The sequence below is a fragment of the Tetrao urogallus genome (assembly GCF_951394365.1).
Source record: "Tetrao urogallus genome assembly, chromosome: 2".
In the NCBI taxonomy this organism is placed as follows: domain Eukaryota; kingdom Metazoa; phylum Chordata; class Aves; order Galliformes; family Phasianidae; genus Tetrao; species Tetrao urogallus.
Genome location: NC_136814.1, coordinates 28,087,548 through 28,100,721, shown reverse-complemented (window position 1 = coordinate 28,100,721; position 13,174 = coordinate 28,087,548).

Sequence of the window (13,174 nt, the reverse complement as noted above, 5' to 3'; positions counted from 1 at the left end):
TGGCAAATATATCTTCAAAACCACAGAGTACAATAAGAAGCAGTTAATACAGTCAAGTTCTGGTGTTACTTCACAGCAGTATAAGCTAAAGTAATGTCACTAATTTCAGCTGAGTTATTTTAGGTTTACATCAGTGTGAAGGGAAAGCAGCATCTAGCTGTTTGAGTACTGCACTTCCAGCCCTTAAGGCATTGGGGCCCTTTTGTTCAGTACAGCAAAACTCTTTAGTACGTGCTAACCCTTAATTCCTTGCATGGTAGTCCTTGCTCACTTTGGTATGAATATCCTTCTACTTAAGCTTGTGAGCCTTACTTTGGCACAACCAAGCTTTTCGGCATGCAGCTGCACTGATTTTGATTCATTGAGCAAGCCCTATCTTGCTGAAATGCCAAGCACACTTGATCAGAGGCTGTCATGAAGCTTGCTTGTCCTGCAGCTGAAACATAATAGAATTAAATATCTTTCTTTTTTCCCTCACACGAATTTGTGCTAAATCTACACAACGGGCATCTAGGTATAGTTTTGAGTGAGCTGAAGATTAGACATCAGGTATTTCTGACATTTTAAAGATGTTTTAAATTTTTTTTATGAACACTTTCATCTCAGTTTACAGGGTCCTGTACAAAATAGCTTCAGTTGGCAGAGCTTCTCTGACTTCCCTTAGGCTTTCTTCTACCTGGGCCCTCTATTTGATGAGGGAGCATTCAGGTTTTCATAATCTAGGGGTTTCTAGCCAAGCATTTCCAGCAGCCTTCATGTTTTAAGGAATTACTGAGAGGTTTGATTTTTTTTTTTTTTTTTTTTTTTTTTTTGAACAACCGAAAAAAACAAAGCAAGAAAATCTTTAAAAAAAAAAAAAAAAAAAAAAAAAGCCAGAAAAAAACACAAACTATGAAACAAACAAACAAAAAAGTATCTTGCTATATTAGAATACCTACTAAAGATCACCTCACTGCATTCTCTGAAGAGCTCTGCGAAACAGCTTGGGGGATCCCCACTATAGGAGAAAGCTCTTCTAATAAGTAAAACTTCTTTCTAGAAAAGCAAGTCATGTTATACAAAACAACTTCCTACTGCAGAAAGGATGTTAAAACAGGTTTACATTGCCAAGATTTAAGGTACCACCTTTCCTTCTCTCTCTTTGATGTTTTTTTGTTTTGTTTTTTTAGCTTTAGAATGCATTTGCTGTAACTTGCAGCCCCAGGGCCTTGCGAAACCAAACTTTTCTAGGGAACTCCAACAATAAATCACTCAGCAAGTGGTTCTCAGAGTTGCCTAACAGAGATGAAACTCAGCCAGGCACAGTGCTGTTGTATGATCGCTGTAATCTGGTCTGCACTTGTGAGTTTATACATTATGTATTAATCTACCTGTATTCTACTTGAAGTCTGACCTTTTCGAGTGTGAAGGAGAAAGCAGCTTGATCACCTGAAGACTGTGCTTTTTTTCGGCATTACTCAGAATGTGCTGTCTCTTGGAGAAGTATTGTAATTGGATTTGCACTTGCAGCCTGGAAGGCCAATGGCATCCTGGGTTCCATCAGAAGAGGGGTGTCCAGCAGGGTGAGGGACATGACTGCCTCCCTCTATTCTGCCCCCGTGAGGCCCCATCTGTAGTATCACATCCAAGTCTAGAGCCCCCAACACAAGAAAGATGTGGAGCTTTTGGAGAGGGTTCAGAGGAAGGCCACAAAGATGACCCAAGGGCTGGAGCACCTCTCCTATGAAGATAGGTTGAAGGAATCGGGCTTCAGAGTGGAAAGGAGAAGGCTATGGGGATGTCTAATTTGACCTTCTAATTATTAAAGGGAGTTTATAAATATTGATTTCCCTCACATTTTACATGAGTAGATATTGATAGGACAAGGGGGAATGGTTTTAAACTAAAGGAAGGGAGATTTAGATGAGATGTTTGGAGGAAGTTTTTTACTGAGAGAGTGATGAGATTCTGGAACAGGTTGCCCAGAGAGGTTGTGGATGCCCTGTCCCTAGAGGTGTTTAAGGCAAGGTTGGATGGGGCCTGGGCAGTCTGATCTAGTGACTGGTAACTCTGCTTGTGGCAAAGGGATTGGAACTTGATGATTCTTGAGGTCCCTTCCAACCCAAGCCATTCTATGAATTGAATAAGAGAAATCTATTAATTTTGAAGCTGTTTTGGATGCGCAGATGCTGTCTATTTCTTAAAGAATTATTCACTTCTGAATATGTACTCATCAAAGTGCTTTCTAAGTGGAGGCCTTTTACTGATCATATTCAGGAACTAGATAATCTCTATCTCCTTGTGTGCATTTCAGGAATTTAGACCCAACTGTTCCCAACGTATCCTACCCAACAAGTTTATCCTTCAGCTTTGCTAACCTGCTCCATTCAATTTAATTTTCCTAAATTTCTCACCCCTCACAGAAGCTTAACAGACATACTGAAAATAGCATATTGAAAACATTTAATCCAGTTCTTGTCCATACAGCAATAGCAGCTCTGTGCTCAAATAGCAGTACCCTACAGGAGACTTTGCTCTGTAAACGAAACCATCAGCAAGAAACAGATAAATCTTACACGGCACATACTTGCTGTCTTCTAACTGAAGAATTGCCTCATCATTGCTGTAGTAAAGTTTTAGCACTTCTAGATAAAAAAAAAAATAAAAATACAGCTTTTACCAGTAATTCTCAGCCATGCAGAAGCATCATGTTGCTGTCCACACGTAATCCCTTTAGTAAAAACAGTTGCTGCACCTAGAGGACCATGTAAAGTAGAAAATGGTGCCCATTAACTCAGGTGTTCCCTCCTTGGGCTTTCATTTGATTTGGGTCTTGTTTTAAAGGAGAAAAAGCAGCAAATGACTCAGAGTTAAAGGGTGCTTTCTGAATTAAAATGACAGAGAAACTAGAAACAAGAGTAAGGCAGATTTTATTTGATGCATTTCACCACTAGGAAGAAGTAGATTATTTTTCACTCTTTTCTTGTGAAGTGAGGGGCCAGTAGTTATACTTTTTCACCTGCAGAGAAGGAGATGAATAATCAGACCTTATGCTTTCATAAGTATTAATATCAGAATGGACCATGATAGTTATCCATTGTGGTTTTCTTTATGCTACCTGTATTTGTGATTTAATTCTTGCCTCTTAGTACAGGGGCTTTTGACTCAGCAGGTAATGGGTAAAGGTAAAACTTTGTAGAAGCCGATATGAATAAATTCTGTGGTATGTGCTGTGTAGATAATTCAGACCACAAACCTTCCTGACAAAATTATTCCTTTGGATGCTGCTTGTATTTTCTGTCTGTGTGATTGGTTATACATCCTCTCTTTTCAAAAACTGTTGTGATGGTCTTCAAGTACCCAATTGTAATGATGGTATTAGTTGTTTTCTCTGGAGAGTGTTTTGTTTAAACAAATGCTGTCCTTATTATTTCAGTTAAAAAATAATGAATACTATAAGGAAAGTTACATAACTTAAAACCAGTGGTTACTACAGACTAGTTGAGGTTGCAAGGGAAATTTGGACATCATGTAGTATGAATCCTCTTCTCAAATACAGTTTGCACTTTGCAGGCAAGTAGGAGAGATTGAGCGAAACAGGTTTAAAAGCATCCCGTGCCTACTCTTGGAAGGTATCATAACCAAGATTAGGGAACATATATAGGGAATATAAGATGAAGGGAAGACCACTTCTTCCCAATAGATGCCCTGCAGTTTGCAAAGCCATGCTGACATTGAGGCTCATATGCTCATAGCTGAGGGTTTGGGCTTTTCCTCCACTGTGAAGCAAGGAAAGAATCAGAAGAAACTGTCATCCTGTGGTCTCATTTTCTTCTTGAAGACTTTGCTCAAGCTTCAGAGAAAGTCTTTTTCCATTGGCTTTTGACCCATCCAAGTACACATTGTTTTGGGTTTTTTTTTTGTCTTCCCTGATTGATGTTTCTTTAGGCAAAAGTTTTTCTGAACTGCAAATAGCTGCATTTGTGACACATACCCATGCTTCTTTTAAGACTTATTGTTAAGTCTTCTACAACTAAATAACAGGACAGAGTTCAAGCTTTAACATTATTTGAGGATCACAGAAGAGGGCCTCTTACCTGAACAAAGCCTGGAGCAGACACTGTTCTGGTGCAGCTGTATAGTATATGTTGCATAAACCATGTCTCTCTCTTTTATACCCGTTTGTTAGCCAAACACAGCACAGACCGATTCTTCTGGATGGCAAAAGCGAAGAGGAGATGGCAGTGTTATCTGTCTTTCTGGTTGGTACAAAAATGAAGCAATTAAGCTTTAAATATGTGTAGCAGTTTAGTCTTTGGAGTATTTGGAAGTGGAGGTCCCAAAAAGTACCGCTAATGAATGACTTTATAATGAGTAGAAGGTAGGATGGGGATAATTACATTAAGAAAGAAACACTTTAGCACGACAGCAAGAAATTCAGGTTGTTAGGTTATAGGATAGTTAAAAAGGGAGGCTGTGTTACACAGACTACTGAAAAGCAGAAAAGACAGAGCACTATTGCACTTACTCCAAGGAACCATCTTGTCTCTGCGGGGAGCCAGACTGCTATCTGGTAAATGGCCTGATTTTCTAAATGTATCATGTAGCTATTTCTAGAGTTGACTCTAGTTGGTCTTGTAGATGTGTCAAATTCTTCAAGGAAAAAAATGAGTTATTGATCATCTATGACCTCATTCCCACTTTGTGGCCATGAAGGCTGTGTTGGACTTTTTTACTGTGTTACGTGCAGGACATTTGTGGCCTATCCTGGCTGCAGTAGACTCTTCGTAGGACTGGCGTCCCACTGTCCTTTGCTTATATCTGAAATAATACAAAGTGTACCAGGAGAAGCAACTTCCCCCCCCCCCCAAGTCAGGTCATGGCACAGCACATGCTGCAGGCGTTGTAATGCTTGTATCCTGGTTAAATATTTAGCTTTCCTTTAAAAGGACAACAGGGAAACTGCAATAATGTTTTATCAAGAAAATTATTTTCCAACACTCAGATTAATTTCTGTCAGATTTTTTTCCTACAGTATTTGAGTGACAGAAAAAGGAGGCTGGAGATTAAAATAAAACAACACCTGGTGGTGCTTCTTGCCTCTCTTTGGAAGGTAGACCTGGTTGAATATGTCTCCCTCAGACTCTGTAGCTTCAAAGACCCCACTGTTCAGGTATATAGTTTGCTATGCATCTTCCTTTTAGCATATATAGTCTCAAGTCTCCTTTGAACTAAACAACAAATATTTCCCACCTGCATAATAACAAAATAAATAAATCTACAACATAGCCAATAAATCAAAAAGATTATAAATAGGCCAATTTCTGGGCTATTTAAAATATGTGCTGCTCGTGCCCTTTTTTGGCAATATATATTACACAGAAAGCAGGATTTATGATGGTTTGCTGTGCACTTTAAATATCATGAAAACCAGTCAATTTCTTTTTGTTATAGCCTAAATCTATCTTGGCAGTTCCTGATGCAGTCTAGTTCCCATTACAAAATGAGGCCCTAAAAATGGTTTGTACTGCTTACTAACTATCTGGATTTAAGTAGAGATTCTGGTAAGGACAGTAGTTCTTAATTATTTTTAAAAAATGATAGTAAGTGATAGAGAACTTCAGTCAGCATGATTTAAAGGACTTTCTTCAATCTAAATGGATCTTCTCATCTCTGTCTACCTATCCTAACTTATATGGTCTGGTTTCTTGTGCATCACTGCAGTGATATCTGAAGAGTTTGACAGAGAAATGAGCATGTTATACAATGTGCTTTAAGTGTTACTTCTGTTTGAAGTTAATTTTACTATATTTTTCCTTACTTGCATTTTCTACTTTCTCTAAGAAAATTGCGTAAAACAGATCTGCAAATGTTAGTGTGCAGCAGGGAAGAGGGGAAGATACTATTTGGGCAGTACATAGGAAATATCTAGGTAAGGGAAAACATAGGGTGAGCACCAGAATTATTATCTTTCTGATGAACTATGGTTTCAGCAGTCTCCAGACACATCTTGGAGCCTGAAACTTGTGTGTCTGAATTCAGCGCAGCCCTCACAAGATCTGACGTAATGGGAGAGCCGTACGTAAACGCTGGCTCTTCACTCCCTTTCTTTTTATCTTTTTGAGAACTTCCAAAAAGAGACTTCTATGCTAAAGAGAGGAATAGGAGGGAACTTCAGTGCAATTTTTGCAGAACTGCTCTCTCAAAAATGTTCCTGACAGCAATAATTATGCATCTGTATTTCACAGCTGCTGCACTTCTTCCTGAGAGTTACTGTCAGACAAGTGTAGGACTCTGTGGGTAAAGCTCCAGGGAGCAGCTTCCTGTGGGTTACTGTGATCCTCCAGGAAGCTTTAAATCACTTGTTGACTAGACAGAAATAAACTGTTCTGCTTTAACTAGAGGTGTCAGCCAGCAGAAAACTTGTGGGCCTACCATTCTGCAGCAGGGTGGATCTATGCTGCACTGCAGCAAGGCATAGCAGGAGTGGGCGCGCCTAGTTTGAAGCCAGATTTTTTTTTCTGGATTCATTATGTATAGCTTCTAGATGTTTTGTCTTTAATGTCTCCATCAGTACTGGAAAAATAATATAGCTGTGGATGCAAGGAATTGCCAGGAAAGCATAGCAATTTTTGTAGCCACTCTGTGCTGTCTGGTCATACAGATGGCTGACCTCTGTTCAGTAATAGAACTTTGCAGTCAGCTGTTAAGTAAATGTACTGGTAAATTTACAGATCTACGTGTTGAGAAAATCATACGCTCCTCCAGAGGCTTTCTAGCCATGTGATCTCAGTAAATGGAGGAAGACCATTGACTGATTATTTTGGCAGTACATCTAGCGCTGTTATTTCTGATAGAACAGGATTCTGCTGTGAGTAGTGTCGTGTCTGAATGACAGAGAGTTACAAACAGCTTCCATTTCAGGTTAGCATTATCCCGTTTTCAGAGCTGGTAATAAACATTAAACGTTTCCAAGTCTCTTAATATTTGTATCCTTTAAAATCAATGTTATGTCCTTGTCTCTGTAAATATCCACTTATTTTTCAGTACCACTAAAATATTAGGGTTTCACAGTTTTCAGGCTCTGAGCAACCTGATTTAGCTGTGCGTGTCCCCATTCATTGTAGGGGAGTTGGAATAGATGACCTTTAAAGGTCTCTTCCAACTCAAAGGATTCTATGTGTCTGTGATACAACAGGTTTCACAAATTATCTTTGAAATTTTTTTCTACAAGAACTTATTACCTTTATTGCATCTAATATTGTTTGTTTTTGTTTTCCCTGTACTAATCTGAAGTCTAGGGCATCTTCCAGGAAGTACCAGAGTGACAGCAAATTCACAGAATACCTCTCTATACTACTTCAGTTTAGTTTAATTACTTCAGTTTAGGCTGGTTGAGCACTGGCATTTTGATCTAATGCCTGTGCAACTGCTTTGCAAAATCAGTTACTAGAAGGCTCTCAGTCTACACAGGAGAGCTCTGAGCAAAAATCAAGGCTTCCCTCCTGGTACTTCTTTGTTGTACTGGATTTATAAGAAGGTGAAATGCTAAGATTCTTTTCTTATTACATTTTTGATTCTGATATAGGGTATTTTATTTCCAGTTTTCTCTAGGAATAAGACATTGCAGTACTTTTAAATCCAGTATTTGTTGCAATGACTAAAATGTTTTCCCTCTTTAAATTGTATTTCCTTTGATTGCTGTAGTGACAAAGATGATTGCTAGAGCAGGAAGAAAATGTATACCTTATATACCTATTTGTTCTCATGGAGCAGACATGTTGTAGTTTTCTGTATGCTGCTTTTCCATCCCCAGATCATGTTAGTTTAAAATTCCTTCTCAGGTATCCTAGATACCTTTTTTTTCCATGCACTTGGTTGCTGCAATTTGTGCTGCAATTGTCATCTCTGTTGTTATTTTCAGGCAGAGAAGCTGGTGATTAAGTGGTCATGAATGATTAACTTTCACCCTTTTTGATAATCAGAGTGGGACCAGGCTCAGGCTGCCAACATGGCAGCACAGAAGTCACAGTTATTTTTGGGTGGTCAAACTGAATAGCATGTTGAAATCCAGAGACAGAGGTGGCATGTCAGGAAGAAAGAAGTGAGAGGTTGCCAAGTTGTAATCTAGTGACAGAATGGTGCAACTTCAAGGGCTATTTCAAATGGTAATAAGCAAGCTACTAATATGTTGGAAACAATACTAAGAAAATCACAAAAATGATTCAAGGATTAAAAGATAAGACACAAGGAGCTAAGTAGTTGTAGTCTAGAAAAGAAAGAACACAGATAAAGAGACATTAGTCTGTAAATGACTTGTTGAGAATCATAAATACTTGCAGTATCAAATTATTAAGAGTTTAATGGGGAAACTGGTCACCTGCTGGAAAATATCATAAGGAGTGGTCATATCAGTTTGTTCGTGGAAAGCACAAGCTTTCATGATAGAGGAACCAGAGTAAAACTGAAAGAATCAGTTGGTGGTTTTAAAATGTAAAAAAGAGTATTTTTCATGCAATGAACCAGAGGCATTTACTGCTTCAAATTGTTGCAGGCCTCCAAAGTGGGTTCAAAAATAAATATATATTCATGGAAGACAAGTCAACTGGGAGCTCTGAAGTGTGAAGATGCAGGTAGAATGGCTCAGTAAATCTGTAAACCAGTGACTACGGAAATCTTGGGTCTTATAGAAGTGAAGTGTTAATATAGAAATAGTCTACCTTATGTTTTTACCCAAGTTTGTGCCACTGACCAGTGATAGAATTGGATTCAGTATGACTATTCAGTTATTTTTATTTTCACAAATAATGCTTTTTTAATTTTATTTTCACAAGCAAATGCTTTTTTTTTTTTTTTTTTTAGAGGCTAATACTCTGCTGTTCTTTAATAAGGAAAAATACTTCACTTTTTCATGCATAGAGAGGAAGGTTAACAAGATGAACTATGAGAAAAAAGCAAGTTCTGTTTTTCTTTTTAAGAAAAGTTTAAAAAAAACAAAAACAAACAAACAAACAAAAAAAACCATCATGAAATAGAGTGCCCAAACAGCAGCAAGTTCAGCACAATGCAGTGGAAGCGTCATGATGTGAATAATAAGTACAGTATATAAGCTGTGACAAATACAGGAAAAGTGCTGTATTGAACATTTTGATTCCTGACGCTCCGAAAAGCATAGAGTTTGTTCAGCAGTGGTTCTGAAGACCTCTGGCCAAAATTTAGAATCAGGACAGGACTGGGAAGTGCATGCATTTTGCACAAGTGTATGTGGGATTTGAACACTGCTCTTCTTGCCCCAGAGACCAATTGCTCAAATGGTTAAGAAAATCTTGCTTCTGATTTGGAAGTATGGATATATTCTAAGGTAACAACAGTGCAGCATTCAAGATGTGGAAGACACTTTGTTTTTATTTTTAGCCCATGGCAGTTGATTAGTATTTCAGATTATCTTGCTTCCTATGAATTACCTAATGGTTTTGACATATGAACGAAGTACCACAGATAACAACTATGTGCATCAACGAGTCTGCAGTAATTTTCTTGATGTATACTCTTAGCCTAAAGCAGATGCAAAATAATCTGATTTAGCTGAGGAATCAGTGAAATATAGCTAAAAAACTTTCTCCAACACCAGAAGATAAAATCACAAGCAATCATGTTCCATATTCCACCCACAGCATCCACATATTCCACCCACAGCCTGGAGTTTGGAAACTCCAGTAGGCCTCACAGGAACAGGTGCATCTGTTGGGTGCTATCCCACTCTCCAGTTTGATGCCCAAGGAAAGGGGCTAAATTATCCTGATTACATACCTACTATTATTGTAAGTTGCTATCATCTACAGGTCCAGGATGAAGGCTCCGGGATGGGGAGATGGAACATTCTGAAAAAGTGGCCTGTTTTTGCAAATAACTTCAGTCAGAATAACTTTGATTCATATCTGAGTGTGCTCAAGAAAGATTGCAATTGTACTTCTATATGTGGGCAGATTTGAAGAAAAGAACTTCAACTTTTTTAGCTCGCTGGTCAAAACCACCTTCTTTACCTTTCAACTATAGAGTGCAGCAGAGCAAGATAGCAAGATGGTGAATTTTTTCTCTCTCTTTTTATCTATTAATGACCCAATATAAGCTATAAGAAGTGCTTCCAAGTATCCTACTGATAAGTGCTTTAAAAATGGCTGTAATGTAAATAATTCAAATGATGATGTTCTTAATGAAGCTTTTAAAGCATATTAACCAGAAACTTATATAACTTATATGAGCAACGAAACCTACATTACACACACTTAAATGCAAAAAATAATAAGTAGATTCATAAAATGTCTGCAAGAGCAGAACAGTTTTATAGCATATACATCCCTATTTTTTACTCATTTTCTCAAACTTTTCTTGGGAGTATGGGAGCAGACAAGTAAGTAAAACAAAAACAAAGCTCTGACTCAATTTAGAAAACAAGTATTCATAAATGCTAATAGTATCTGTTTAGGAGCTTTTTAAATAAATTGGGCATACAAAAAAATAAACTGAATAAGTTGCATTCATGTGAGATATTGGGGCTCTTGAGCAGGACAGTAGTTGCTATCCAGACAGTGAAAGGAATCTCCAATCCAAATGCTTTTGCAATGAGATCGAGTGATTCCTAACCACTGTTCCCCAAGAAGTCTTATACCCAGCTGTCTTATTTACAAAGTGCTTAAACTACAGAACTGCTTGACTGAAAGCAGCATCTCGAACTCACATCCTAGGCACTACTAATGGGATATTGACTGTTAATATATGCTCATCTCTAAATGTCTTCGTAGACACTTGAACTTATATCTCTCTCTGTATGGTCTGCAGAGGTTACATTTTACATAAATCATTAAATATTCCCTAGGTCTTGGAGTAATAGCACCTAATTTTATAGGCCATTAACTGGATGATGTACTGGGGATGCATTGGTTCTAGTACTGCATCTAGTGATATTCCCTGTATCCTGCACTGGGGTGCTTACCTTAAGGCTCAGAGTTTTCTGAAGGACATGTATTTTAGGACTGCTTTTCCTTTCTGTCTGCCTCTGTTTAGTATTTATGAATTAGGCTTATGCTTGCAAGCCCTTTACAACTATTTTCTCTATAAAACATATGTTCCCAACTGGCAAATATAAAATGTTGGCTATTTACAGCAGCTTGGAAAAAATGGCCCCCTTCAGCATTTATACATTTAATTCTGAATGAAAAGATTATGTGAGTGTAGAGACATTCCTTACCACAACTGCATACAACTTTTTGAGTGGCTGGCCTTCCTCACAAAATGAGTTTAACATTTGTCTGGAGGAGTCATCATCAGCTTATGATGAACAAGAAGTGAGACCAATGCCTGCCAGAGCCTTAGAAATATTAGCATCTGATTTTTCAGTTATGCCATGTCTTCAGTGCAGATTGCAAGTAGGAATGAATAAGAACCACTGCCTTTTGCCTTGTTACTCCAGGCATCATTCAACAACACCTTGCAGGTTTCTGCACGTACTGTACTTCTTGAAAGATGACTGGGATGGCCCTTACTTACGTTTTTTCCTTATTTTTCTACCTGAAAATTGCAGAGAACCTTCAATATTTTTTCAGTAACTGTTCAACAAAAAGCTTGAGTTACAACCTCTGTCTCATGAACCTTTAAACTGTGATACTGGGATGACAAGATGTGAAAGGAGGAGTACCTTCAAGTGTGCTCTGCATTTGCACACAGTGACAGGAGAGCAGGCGTGAGGGAACAGGTGGTAATCCGTATGTTCAAAAGGGATTTAAATTGCACTTACCAGGCTCCTCCATCAGACATCCAGAGCTGTGAAACAGTTCTTTTAAACATTAAATAAATATCATAATTATTCATTTCATTTTCTGAGTCAAGGAACTAGAAAGATAAAAATGGACTATGGCAAAATGTGCCATGAACAGCTACTACGTATTTTATCCCAGAGGGCTGATACAGTTCCAGGCTCTCCCAGTGCACTAACAAAGCATTAGTATAGAGACCTTTTGCCTTTTCTTCTGTGTGCCCTTAGATTTAGGGAGAGAAGCAAACAAAAGGAAACAAAATATGTCAGGAAGATTGTGTAAGACTACTTTGAGGAAACACAATAAGCTTTAGTTGAATATTTCAGCAACCAATCTCTAATTTAAAGAACCAAATCTATGTTTTTTACCTATTTCTAAGATTAATTTTTCTACAGCAATTTAATCAGAAACTCGTCTGTTCCAAAAGCATTGGAAAAGTATCTGAGTCATGCTTTACATATGCAGTTCTACAACAAAGAAGGAGATAGCTTAGAGATCTGAAAGAAAATGGCACACACAGCAGATTATGATAATTTGTACACATCTAACATTCTAAAATGCTAATGTCTCATTTTACCTGTTTGTAAATGGGCATAACCCTGATAAGAACCTGTTGTGGAACATTTTCTGATCAGTGCATGAGAAAAGGAAGCAGTGTAATATGTGTCAAATACTATGTTAGTGCAAATTTGCAGAAATGTAATTCAGAAATGTAATGAAAGTCTGTAGTAAGGTCACACACGCAAAAAAAAAAATCAAATCAACAAGGCTGAGGATGTGGAATTAGGTGTCAGGTGTTAAATACTCCTGTATGTATGTTACTGCAGGTGGTACAGTTCTCCAGCAATACAGTAGGAATAATATTAGACTCAAAACAAGATTAAATTATCATTGCTTGTGTCCGAAGCATTTATTATTACAGAAAAACACCCTATGAAGTAATACAATACTGCTTTCTGGCCAAGTAACAAGGGAAAAAAGAAAACAGTAAGGAAATAAATTGAATACAGACTAGGTAGCTGCTTGTTAGTCATGAGATTCATCTCTTATAATTGAATTCCTCTAAAAGTTCCATGTCTAGGCTAGTCATGCAGGGCAGGACTCAGTCAACTAGCTGCTAAGGCCTACTTTTTGCTGTAAAACATTATGGGCTGACTAGCTCTGAAGTGAACATCTACACTGTAGGTGCCAAAAAGGGGAATCTCAATGCTAGTCCTCCTATGAAATCAGTGCAGAGAGAGGATATTTTGAGGTAGCTTTTTGGTAACTGTTTTATTGGTGAGAAGAGGTTTACAAAGTATTCTTATTCTGTTTCCAGTGAGCTTTAATGGAACAGCAAAAAGAACATCCCTATCAGTCACTTCAAATGACTGTTCTTTCTA